Below are 12,916 nucleotides of genomic sequence, written 5' to 3'. Positions count from 1 at the left end.
ACTATGTGACATATTTAAGGACGTACTTGCTGCATTTGCAGCAGCCCTCTCTCTTTGTCCTTTCCCACATTTCTGCTGTTGCTGCAACTTGAGTTAATTGTGACAAATGCATCTTTGTGTTATATTTTGTTTGCTTCCTAGTTTCCAGAACTATATATAAATATATTTTTTAAATAGCAAATATTGTAGTTGGTGAGTGATGATCACTCCAACCTTATCCCTACCATATTGGTTTCAGGGGTAGGATTAAGAGTGTCTTTGGAAGAAAAACAAAAACAAACCCCTGTGGTTTAGAAGGATGCTGAGGCCTTAGGCTGTGGGCCTAGAACAACCATGTGAGTGAATTGACCCATCTCCTACTTTGGATCAAGCATGCATTCCTTTTCTCATTGTGCAAGGGTCCCCAGTTGTTTTCCCTCAGTGTTTGGTTTTTGTCCTTTGAGATTTTATTATATTTTGCTCTCCCTAACATCTGTTTTTTTATAAAATAAAAAAATCTAAAAAGTGAGATATAAGTAATACCCTCAATGCCTCTGGATACTCACAAGCAGGGTTATACTCCTTCATCTTGGGCTCACTTGCCTAAATGGAAGGGTTTAATTTATTTTGTACCTCCTTCTATGCGTGGGACAGTCCAGGGTGCAGAGCCAGGAATTGCTTATAATTGCACCTGCTATACTTAAATGTATAGCCCTAGGCTCAATCACACTATGGAAAGAAAAAAGTATATTTAGAGCTTTAAAAGCTTTTTTATTTTTTTGTGGGGGCCGGGTTGGGGGTGGGGTGGGAAAGGGAAGATGTATGGATGTTATTGGCATTTTTAAGTGGTCAGAGGTGGTTTTTTTTTTTCCCCTTCTGTTTTGTTTTTTTCCCTTCAATTGGATGCACTGACCTGGCCCAAGAAATAAAGAGATTCTCTCTTTTGATGCTATTACCAATGTTATGACAAAGTGACAGTCACCTAGAACAAAAAAGGTGGCACCAGACATGATCAGTGATACTTTATTTGCACATCGATATTTTTATTTTTATATTCTGGCTCAGCTGCTTCTCTGAGTGGAGTTAAGGAATGAGCCACAAAGAATTTTTGTAGTAGCTATATTGGCAACACATTTTGTATTTCTCAGTATTTAATTTTGAAACTCTAAAAGGATGGTGCATCTTGAGAGAAAGCTGAGCAAATTTTAGTCTAGTGGAATGTTAATTTGTGCTGCTTCTTGTGCACGACTGCAGCAGTAGCATCTCTCTTGGAAATAAACATCCCAGATTATGACATCTATGAATATAGGTTTCCTTTTCTACCCCACTCCTTCCCTTCCCTCCCACCCGTCTTTTCTTCTTTCCCTTCTCTTTTCTTTACTTTTTTGGAAATCACTTATTGTATATAAGTTGTAATCCAGACCTCATGTATCAATGGGGAACTTTCAAATATAAATATTACCAATACATTTTCTGGTTGTTGTCTGATTTTTGATTGAGGTATAATGAGAATGACATATCCATTGCTTTTGGTTTGAGGATTTCGCTTTAGCTTCATCTTTTGGTATTTTAGTATTTCATTGTTTTAGCAGGAGAGGGCAGCAAAAGTTCATTTTCCCTGTTAGAAATGCTGTGGTTCATGACTGGTTTTAAATTTAGTTGTGTGTGTGTGTTTTTTTAAACAGCATCTGTTTGTGGGTAGAGGTAAAATATGAAACATTTTTGATATGAAAATTTGCATATGAAAATTATAGACTGGTTCAACCAGACAGTAAAGACTTCTGATCCACATGAAAGTTAAAAGGCCACAAAACAATCTTCTGGCATTGGCTAAAATATGCTACTTTCTTTTCAAACACAACAAAATGCAAGCTGAATCTTAAGACACTTGGAGTTTAAAATGTCTTTCTATGGAAATGATTTACTTTCTTCAAAGTGGTAACAGAAACGAAAATGAAGGTGCTCCCAAAGGAAAATGTAACCTTCCCCTTTCACAGATGTGTGAGAGGTTCTGTACTGTGGGTGCATCCTAATAAAGAAGCAGTGAAGAGTTCTCAGGCGCCTGGCTATGTGTGTTTGTTCATCTGTTTCTGACTCCCATGACCTTTGTGAACCATACAAAGAGTAGATTTGATCAATATAAATGTGAGACAGGTTGGTATGTTCAGGCTTTGAACTTGAGAAAATCAGTTTGTAATTAGGGTGGACTCCAGGGTCTGTTGCTGGATATGCAAATACCCCAAAACTTGGTGGCAAAATCGAAGTTATTTATTTTGTTCACAAATGTACGATGTGGGCAGGACTTGGCAAGAATTCTTGTCTTTGCTATTCAAGTGTCAGCTTGGGTTTAACAAGTGGGACAGAACTCCCTTCCAACATGGCTCACTTGCATGGCCGGCCAGTCGGTGCTGGCTGTTGACTTGGGGTTCAGCCAGAGACCTCAGTTCTTCTTGACACAGACCTCCTTATGGGGGTGCCTTCCTTTACTTCCTCAAAGTATGACGACTAGGAATGAGCGTTTTAATTGACAAGAGGTGGACACTGCCAATTCTTTAAAACCTGGGCCCAGAAACTGTCACAGCATGATTTCTGTCATATTGTGTTGCTCAAACAGTGACAAAGTCTGCTCAGATACAAGTGCAGGGGATGTGGGCCTCATTGCTATGTGATGAGAGGAATGTCATCTGTAGTTAACCATGAAATACTTTCTTTGTAAAGCATTTGATTTAGGTGTGGTTTACTCTCTTGGCTAATTAGATTTGGAACCATGTAGAGTTAACTAGTTAATGTTTCATGTTCAGTTAAACTGAGTTGGGAAGGGAAAAAAGAATCCTTGTACATTTAGTAGTTTTGTATTTCAAAGCATGACAATTTTATATCTGAAGATCACCTTCTTGGTAAGTTACTTACCAAGAAGAAACTTGTAACAAAGAATTTTAGGGTTCATAGAAATATGAGTTGATTTCCATGGAATATCTAACCTTTTCTATAACATGGCTTCCTGTCTTATAATGAAACAAAACAAATGTCTAATCCGGATTTTGTTTGTTTGTTTGTTTTAGCTGAGACTAAGTATGGAAAAGTATGGAATAGTTGACCAAGACTATGGGATTAGGGGAATTAAAATTTGATTTTTTTTTTCTGATTATGATACATGTTCATTGTATATTCTTGAGAAGGAAGATTTTAAGAAACAAACTGAATACTTATATGCTACTCCCCATACCAAAAAGACCATTAAAAGTCATGTACATTCATTGACTGGAACAATGTTAATTGATTACCTCTGTCCAGAGTTTTGCTCATCCTCTGTTGTTCCTATTTTCTACATCTTTATTGTCTCATTTAGTTTAATTCACAGTCTGAATTAATTATACAATTTGAGTCAAATTTTGCTGCTACCAGATGATACGGGGCCTCAGAACCAGGATGGATATCAGTCACGGCCCCCTTTGTCCTCCCCAAAGCTCTTCAGGCACAGTGTCTTCAGCCAGTGTCACCCAAGATGATGACCATGGACTTGGAAGACAGAGACCCGTGGGATCATTTGGCTTCTGACATTTATCAACAGTGTGACTTTGGGAAAACTGCTTGAGCTAAGCCTCAAATTCATTTGTAAAGTGGTACTTATTTTTCAGTGTTGTTATATTCTATTAGGCAGTGTATGTAAAATAGCATAAAGTGTGACACATGGTAACCTGAAAAATATTATCATGTTTGATGAATACTTTATTAAACCCAAAAGTTAAGCCCACAGCAGAAGAATGGAAGTAATAAAGATTATTAAGCAGAAATAAAGTAGAGAATAGAAAAACAACAGAGAAAAATGAAATCCAAAGTTGGTACTTCGAAAAAATCAGCAAAATTAACAAACCTTTAACCAGATGGACTAAATAAAAGAAGACTCATATTACTAAAAATCAGAAATGAACGTGGAGATATTTTTGCTGATTCTATAGAAATAAAACACTGTAAGAGCACTGTGAACATTTGTTTGCCAAACAATAAAAAAAGTTGGTTAGTCTAGATGAAATGATTCAATCACCATGAAATAGAAAATCTGAATAGACTTATAATTAGTAAGAGGATTGCATTGGTAATCAAAAATCTCCCAACAAAAATCTTGGCCCAGGTGGCTTCAATAATGAATTCTACCAAACATTTAAAGAAGAATTAATACCAATGCCTCTTAAATGTTTTCAAGAAATCAAAGAGGAGGGAACATTTCCTAACCCATTCCTATCAGATCAGTATACCCCTGATACCAAAAACAAAGATACTATAAGAAAGTAAAACTAAAGACCAATATCCCTTATAGACATTGATACAAAAATGTCCAGCAAATTGCTAGCAAACAGATTCAGCAGCATATTAAACATTATTCCCCATGACTAGATGGGATTTATTCCTGGAATGCAAGGATGATTCAACATACAAAAATCAGTCAATGTAAGGCACCACATCAACAAAATGAAGGGAAAAAACCCCACACAGTCATCTCAACTTATGCAGAAAAAGTGTTTGAGAAAATTCAACACCCTTTCATGATAAACACTCAACAAAATAGGAATAGAAGGAAATTACCTCAACATTGTAAAAGCCACATGTGAAAATCCATAACAAACATTGTATTCAGTGGTGAAAGACTGAAAGCTTTTCATCTAAGATCAGGAAGAAGGTGAGGATACCCACTTTTTCACTACTTATATTCAACACAGTGCTGGAAGTTCTATTCAGAGCAATTAGGCAAGGAAAAGAAAAAGCATCCAAATTGGAAATGAAGAAGTAAATTTGTTTGCAGGTGGTATGTTGTTACATGTAGAGAACTCGAAAGACTCCACGAAAGGTTGTTGGAACTAATAAATGAATTCAGCAAAGTAGCAGAATACTAAGTGAACACACCAAAATCAGTTTCATCTTTATACACAATGAACAAACTGAAAAGGAAATTACAAAATCAATTCCATATACTATTAGCATCAAAAAGAATAACATCCTTAGTAATTAATGGTGAAAGACTTGTACAATGAAAACCACAAAACATTGCTGAAAGAAATTAAGACAAATGGGAACATATTCCATGTTTATTGATTGGATTACTTATTATTGGCAAAATGTCCATACTGCTGAAGTGATCTACAGATAGAATGTAATCATTATCAAAATCCAAATTGATAATAATTGATTGATAAAAGTTTTTTTTGCAGAAATTAAAAAAAAAAACCCATTCTAAAATTTATGTGCAATCTCAAGGGAGCGTGAATTGCCAAAACAATTTTGCAGAAGAACAAAACTGGAGGACACACTCTTTCTGATCTTAAAACTTACTGTAAAGCTACATTAATCAAAGTGTGGTGGTTTTGGCATAAAGCTATATAGGCCAATGGGATAAAATAGAGAACCCAGAAGAAACTCATATGTGGTCAGAAGATTTTTGACAAGGTTGCCAAGACCATTTGATGAAGAAAGGAGAGTGTTCTCAAAGAACAATGCTGTGAAAACTGGATATCCACACTTTGAAGAATGAAGTTGGACCCTTATCTAACACTATATACAAAAATAACCTCAAAATGAATCAAGAACCTAAATGTAAGACCCAAACCAATAAAGCTCTTAGAAACATAGGACAAGAGTTTCACTGTACAACATTGTACAATATTTGACACGACTTCATGGACATAACATCAAAGGCACAGGTAACAAAAAATAGATGAATTAGACTTCATGAAAATTTTAAAAATTTGTGCATCCTAAGATACTATTCACAGAGTAAAAAGGCAACTCGCGAATGGGAGAAAATATTTGCAGATAGTAAATCTGTAAAAGGGTTAATATCAAGAATATATAGAGAACTTTAAAAAAATGACAAAAAACCTAAACAGCCCAATTCAAAAATGGGCAAGGATTTAAATAGATATTTCTCTAAAGAAGATAATAACTGGCCAACAAGCACATGAAAAGATACTCAACATCGTTAATCATTGCTGCTGCTGCTGCTGCTAAGTCGCTTCAGTCCGACTCTGTGTGACCCCATAGACGGCAGTCCACCAGGCTCCGCCGTCCATGGGATTCTCCAGGCAAGAACACTGGAGTGGGTTGCCATTTCCTTCTCCAATGCATGAAAGTGAAAAGTGAAAGTGAAGTTGCACAGTCTTGTCCAACTCTTTGCGACCCCATGGACTGTAGCCTATCAGGCTCCTCCATCCATGGGATTTTCCAGGCAAGAGTACTGGAGTGGGGTGCCATTGCCTTCTCCGTCGCTAATCATTAGCAAACTGCAAATCAAAACTTCAATGAGGTATACCTCCTCATACCCATAAGGATGGCTATTATGGAAAAACCAGAAAACAAGAAGATCTGGCAAGGATGTGGAGAAATTGGAACATTTGTGCACTATTGATGGGAATGTAAAATGATACAGCTGCTGTGGAAAACAGTATGGCAGTTCCTCAAAATATTAAAAATAAAAATATCATATGATCTGGCAATTGCCCTTCTGAGTATACACCCAAAAGAAATGAAAGCAGGGCCTCAAAGAGTTATTTTTACACCCATCATTATTCACAACAGCTGAAATGTGGAAGCAACCCAAGTGTCAACCAGCAGATGGCTGGATGAGCAAAATGTGGCATATACATGGAATATTACTCAGCCTCAAAAAGGAAGGAGATTCTGAAAGATGATACATCATAGATGAACCTTGCGAACATTATAGTAAATGAAAATAAGCTGGTCACACAAAGGCAAATAGTGTTTGATTCCACTTAAATGACGTACTTAGATAAGTCAAAACCATAAAGACACAAAGTGTAATGGTTGTTGCCAGGGGCTGAGAGGAGGAAAGAATGGGGGTTATCTTCTAATAAGTATAGAGTTTCAGCATTAAAAGATGAAGCGTTAAGAGGGTGGGTGGTGGTGATGGTTGCACACTAAAGTATACAAATGACCTGTACACATAAAAATGATCAAAATGGTAGATGTAATTTTATGTGTATTTTATCTCAATAACAAAAAACGCTACCAAACTATTTTCCACAGTGGATATGACATTTCACATTCTTACCAACAAGGTATGAGAATTCCAGTTGCACCACATTTGTGCCAACATTTAGTGGTGTCACTTCTAATAGTTTTAGCTATTCTGGTGAATGCATATAAAGACATTTTATTGAGGTTCTCATTTGTATTCTCCTGATGACTAATTATATTAAACACCTTTTTCATGTGTTTTTGGCAATTTGTATATCTTCTTTCGTGAAGTGTCTTCAGATTTTTGCCCATTTTGCTTTATTGTTTTGTTGACCTTTTTATTATTGAATTGTAGGGTATCTTTCTGTTTCTTGGATAATAATTCTTTGTCAGATATATGTTTTGTGAATATTTTCTCCATACCTAATGAGCAAAGGGTTTAAATTTTGATGAGATATAATTTAACTTTTTTTCTTTTACGATTATTGTTTCTTGTGTCCTATGAAATCTTTCTCTCTTCCTGCTTCCTTTCCTCCCTCCCTGCCAGTCCAAATTATACTCTTTTATATATCCCCTTTGAAAGCTGTATAATTTTTACTTTTATGTTTAGGTTCATGATTCATCTTGGATTATTTTTTTGTGCACATCTCTGGATATTTTCAAACTTTTCTTTATCTTTTGTTTTCTGTTTGCTTCTGATGTGCCTAATGTTTTGCTTCATATTTATCATGCTTGGAGATCACTGGGCTGCTTAAATCTCTACATATTTACCTATTACCAGATTTGGTAAATATTTTGATCGTTATTTTTCAGATAATTTTTCCTGTCCCATTCTCTTTCTTTCTTCTGGAACACTAATTGCATGTACTTAAATTTTTGTTATAGTATCATACATCACAGGTACTGTTCATTTTTTATTAATAAATTACCTTTTTATTGAGAGAATTCACATAAAATTAACCATTTTATTTACTTTTTAAAATTAGCCATTTAAAAATAGACTATTCACTGACATTTTGTACATTAAAGATATTGTACAGCTTTCTTTTCTATATTATTCCAAATATTTTCACCATCCCAAAAGAAAACCCAATAATCTTGAGGTAACCACTTCCCATTCCTCCCTCCCAACACCTATCAACCACAAATTAGCCTTCAGTCTTTATGCATTTACCTATTCTGGATATTTCACATAAATGGTATCATATAATGTGTAACCTTTTCGTCTGGCTTCTCTCACTTAGCATATTCTTTTTGACGTTCATATTGTATGTATCAGTACTTCTTTCTTTTTATTGCTGAATATTTCACTGTATGATATACCACATTTTATTTATCTATTATCAATTTATTGATATTTAGGTTGTTTTCACCTTATGGCTATTGTGAATAGTGCTGTGATGAGTGATCATTATGAGTTTTCGTTTAAATACATGTTTTCAGTTGTTTCAGTAAATAAGGTTGGAGTGAAATTTCTGGGTCATATGGTAAAGCTATGATTAATTTTCTGAGGAACTGTCAGACTTTTTTCTACAGCAGCTGCACTAATTTACACTCCTTGAGCAATGCATGGGGGTTCTGATTTCTTTACCTCATTGCTAATGCTAGTTGTTTTCTGTTGTTGTTTTTATCTATAGTCATCCTAGTGGAAGTTCTGTTCATTTTTTTAAAAAAATCTTTTTTCAGTGCTTTTTAAATTGATAATATATTGATCTTCCTCAAGTTCTTTTTCCTCTGTCATTTCTATTAACTGTTATGCTCATATAACAAATATTTTTATTTTAGATACTGTATTTTTTAGTTATAGAATTTTCTCATGGTTCTGGAGTCTATTCCTTTGTTGAGATTTCTATCTTTTCATTCCTTGTATGTTTTTCTTAATATCATTGTATATAATTATCATAGCTATCATAAGATTCTTTTCACACATTCCAATATCTGGGACTTGTCTCAATGGTCTTTTTCTTGAGAATTTGTCACATTTTTCTGGTTCTTTGTATGTTGAGTAAATTTGAATTTTTTCTTGGATCCTTTAAATTTTATGTTATGGGAACTCTGGATTGTGTAATATTTCTCTGAAGAGTATTAGTTAGTTTTAGCAGAAACTGACTTGGTGGGACTCTGCAAACTCCATCTCTTGGTAAGTAGCTCATATCATCGTTTAGTTTTATCCTTCTCTGGAGTTTGCTCTGTGGAGGTGAGGGTCGGGAGTGGTCATAGTTTTGGGTTCGATCACACACACAAAGTTTTGGTTCCTCCTCTCCAGTGCTGTCCTTTCTGTGATATCACCCTCACTTTCCCGTGGCTGTGGCTGCCCTGCACTCTGGTTCTTTGGGGCAGAAAAACAGTTTTTCTCTTGTGTTCTGTTTGTGTTCTCCTCCTTCACCTGGTATTGACCCTCAGGCTAAAACTTATAAAAATGGAAGGTTTATCCAGTGTCATCCTTTTTTCCCAAGTGTTGACTTTCCTACAGAATATGCCTTTTAGTGCTTTCCAACTGTTTTCCTTTCTCCTCTGTGTGTATGTCTCTGTATTTTTGCTACATCCCCCCATTTTCATCTGTATGAAGAGGTCTAGCCGAATATATGATATTCTTAAAGCAGAGTTTCCCTCAAGGGCTGTAATTTGGAGACACATGATTCTCTCCCTTCCCCACCCCAACACATTCTACGTATCAGGCTTGGTACTAAGTAAGGTAAGTATTTTCCACACATCAGTAATTTATATATCACTGCCATTAATTTTGCCACTTTAATACTACACTTGTAATGTGTTAGCTTACTTTTAAATGAATCATATTTTCATTCAATGTTATTTATTCGCTTTTAAAACTTTTTATTTTGAGACAAATTTAGACTTACACAAGAGTTGAAAAATATTACCGTGAATTCCTGGATACCCTTCTTGCAGCTTCCCCTTATGTTACTATCTTCTATAACCAAAGAAGATTTATCCTTGGCACAAGTATCCTAGATATAATGCTGTCAACTAAAACACAGAATTTATTCAGATTTTACCAGTTTTCCCATTAATGTCGCTTTTCTCTTCTAGCATCCAATTCAGGACTCCATGTTATAAGTAGCTGTCTCGTCTCCTTAGTCTCTTCAACTTGGTGACACTTCCCCAGTCTTTCCTGATCTTTCATTACTGACGCTTTTGAATAACACTGGTAAGTTATGTTTTAGAATGTCCCTCAGTTTGGGGTTTCAGATGGTTCCTTATGATAAGATTGAAGTTATAGGCATTATTTCAGGATATTGATAGGATGCTTCAGAGATGATGCTCCTCCCTCAGTGCATGATATCAGGGAGTACATGGTGTCACTGTTTATTATTAGGCTAGAGAGAATATTTACATACTCATATTAATGCAGTCCCTAATTACTGACTTAATTAAAAGAATGATATTTTGGGAGGTTGGGAGAGGGGAGACACGGGTTGTACAAAATTAAGCTGAATCTTTGACAATGTTTGTAGAATTTCCAAATCAAGAAATAACGGCATAAGCAATTGGAGATGTGGAAGCAACTACTGCTAGCTTGCAGACATACTATAGGTAATATTAGCTAAAGGTATTCAAGAGGAGAGAGATCATGAAAAAAGGCTTAATTGTTTTTTATCAAAGTCTCAATGTCTGAGAAATAGGTCAAATAAATAGTGTGCGTTCTTTTTTCAAATACTCAGTGGAGCAGACCTACAACAACCTCCAACACAAGTTGAGACATGCCTGTTGGTATAAAAGGGCTTTCTTCAAACCAGAGTGATTATATATGTATGGATAGAGCACCTCCCGGTCAAGAATTAGGATGTAACGGGTTGAGCTGATATCCCTCAAGATGCATAATTCTTTTTCTGAGATTCTGAGAATGCAGGGGTCAGGAATTGACCTCTGCCACTGATAAGAAAGAAATCTGGCACAGATAACCTTCTAGTTTGCTTGAATGAGGAAATTTGAACATCAGATGGTGTTAATTAGGCGTTTACAGGCTATTTCACTGACACAAAAAGGATATTATCGCTGTTCCCCCTTGCACTTCAGCACCTGGAGTGTCTCAGACAATAGCGAATTCACATAATGAGCAATGTGAAATGGCAAGTGATTATGACTGAACAAATTGAGCTTGTGGAATCTCAGAGGCAGACTCATTTCCTCCTTATAACTCTGGAATAGCTCTGTCTCTTTGGAAAGCCTGCTGCTTGTTCCAGGAGCTTCAGAAATCCAGGAAGGACCACCTGGAGAAGCCCAAGAGGGGCCAGTCAGGAAAGAGAGTAGAACTTTCATTATTTCTTCTGCAGACTCTGAAAATCCAAAGGTCAGGAGGCATCCTTGTGGGGGTGGAGTCCTGTACTCTTCTTATGGCTAATTTGATGAGGAATCATCACAGGGAGAAACCTGAAGATCCATAAAACACCACATGAACAGTTCAGCTAAATTACAGCAGTGGGAGAGGGAAGGGAAGTGCTGGGGAGAAGCATTTTAAAAGCTCTTGAATAAAAAGTATATCAATTTTGCAGGCTTTATTTTCATTGTGAAATTATATGTACCCTTTCATTTTTACTGCTTCTTGAGGTATAATATGGGGTTTCCCAGGTGGTGCTAGTTTTAAGGAACCCACCTGCAAGTTTAGGAGACAGAAGAGGCACGGGTTTGATCCTAGGTTGGGAAGATCGCCTGGAGGAGGGCACGGCAACCCACTCCGGTATTCTTGCCTGGAGAATCCCATGGACAGAGGAGCCTGGTGGGCTGAAGTCCATTGGGTCGCAAAGAGTCAGACATGACTGAAGCAACTTAGCACATATGCACAAGGTATAATATACTTGCAGAAAAGCGTACATATCCTACATGAACAACTCACTGCATTTTTTACTGTTTTCTTTAGAGAGATAAAAACAAGAAACCAAAGTGAGACATAGAAGACAGGTTGGGAGAGACTGCATTCTGCTGTTACCATCTAGGGACAAATGGCTTGATGCTTTGATGTATACCTGATAACCATGTATGGCTGCATCTCCCTGAAATTGTCTCCATGCTGCTAAGGACCAACCAGATCACCTCAGGCTGACCTCCTGTGAGGATACCCATAGCAATGGAAGTCCTGCCAAGTTCGGCGCTGCACCCAGCAACACCTGGGAAGACAGTAAGTCTTCAGGTACAGGCTATAAAAGAAATAGGACTATGAGAGATTAAAGGAATCATTACAAAGTCTCTGCTACGGTTTCTCCATGAGCTTCATGGTTTGTTTCCATCCCATGACACATCACTGATTCAGATAAGTGACAGAAAGCCCGAAAAAAAGGCAGTGGATTAATCTGAATATCAGATCATGTCAATATTCTTCCAAAAACCCTTTCCGTGATTACTTGATATACTAGGAATAAAGACTAGACTCCCTAGCGTGGTGTACAAGGTGCCAAGTTATCTGGCACCACCTGGCTCTCTGATCTTCTTGCCTGCTACTCCCTTCCCTTACTCAATGATCCTAGCTCCATTGGCTGCCAACTTCTTCCTCGGCTCTCTCTCAGGACCTTTGCATTTGCTGTTTCCTCTGCCCTCAGTACTTTGTGTTGTTGGCTGCTTCTCACTTTTTAGTTCTCTGCCTAAATGTCATCTCATCAGTGGATTCCCATGGCTGGTCTACCTAAAGAAACAAGTCCCTTCTTCTGAATCACTCCTGTCTCATAATCCTCTTTATTTACTGAATTTAGCTTCTCATAGCCTGAAACTACCTTTTATTAGTTAACATTTTTTACTTATTTTTACCTCCCCTTTCTAGAAGGTCAGTTCAATAGGGCAGACTTTAGCTGCCTCACCGATGCCTATAAACTAGCCCTGAGAATAACAGTGCCTGGCAGGTAGTTGGTGCTCAGTAAGTCTGTGTTGAATGAATGAGTAAATGAATAGTGAACAGTATGCATAATAAACATAACCATTACGCTAAGGTTTCTGTGAGGAATGAGCCTATGCTCTT

At 36.8% G+C, this 12,916-nt stretch overlaps 1 protein-coding gene across 2 annotated transcripts in view; it reads left to right on the top strand.

The window, feature by feature from the left end:
* PPP2R5E (protein phosphatase 2 regulatory subunit B'epsilon) overlaps positions 1–12,916 on the top strand; it is a 169,879-nt gene that overhangs the window by 148,571 nt on the left and 8,392 nt on the right. The window lies entirely within an intron of this gene.

This window comes from Giraffa tippelskirchi, chromosome 7 (assembly GCF_054371585.1).
Source record: "Giraffa tippelskirchi isolate mGirTip1 chromosome 7, T2T-mGirTip1v1.2.pri, whole genome shotgun sequence".
Classification (NCBI taxonomy): Eukaryota; Metazoa; Chordata; class Mammalia; order Artiodactyla; family Giraffidae; genus Giraffa; species Giraffa tippelskirchi.
The sequence above is the reverse complement of the archived record's forward strand: the minus strand, read 5'-3'. Positions and strand labels throughout refer to the sequence as shown.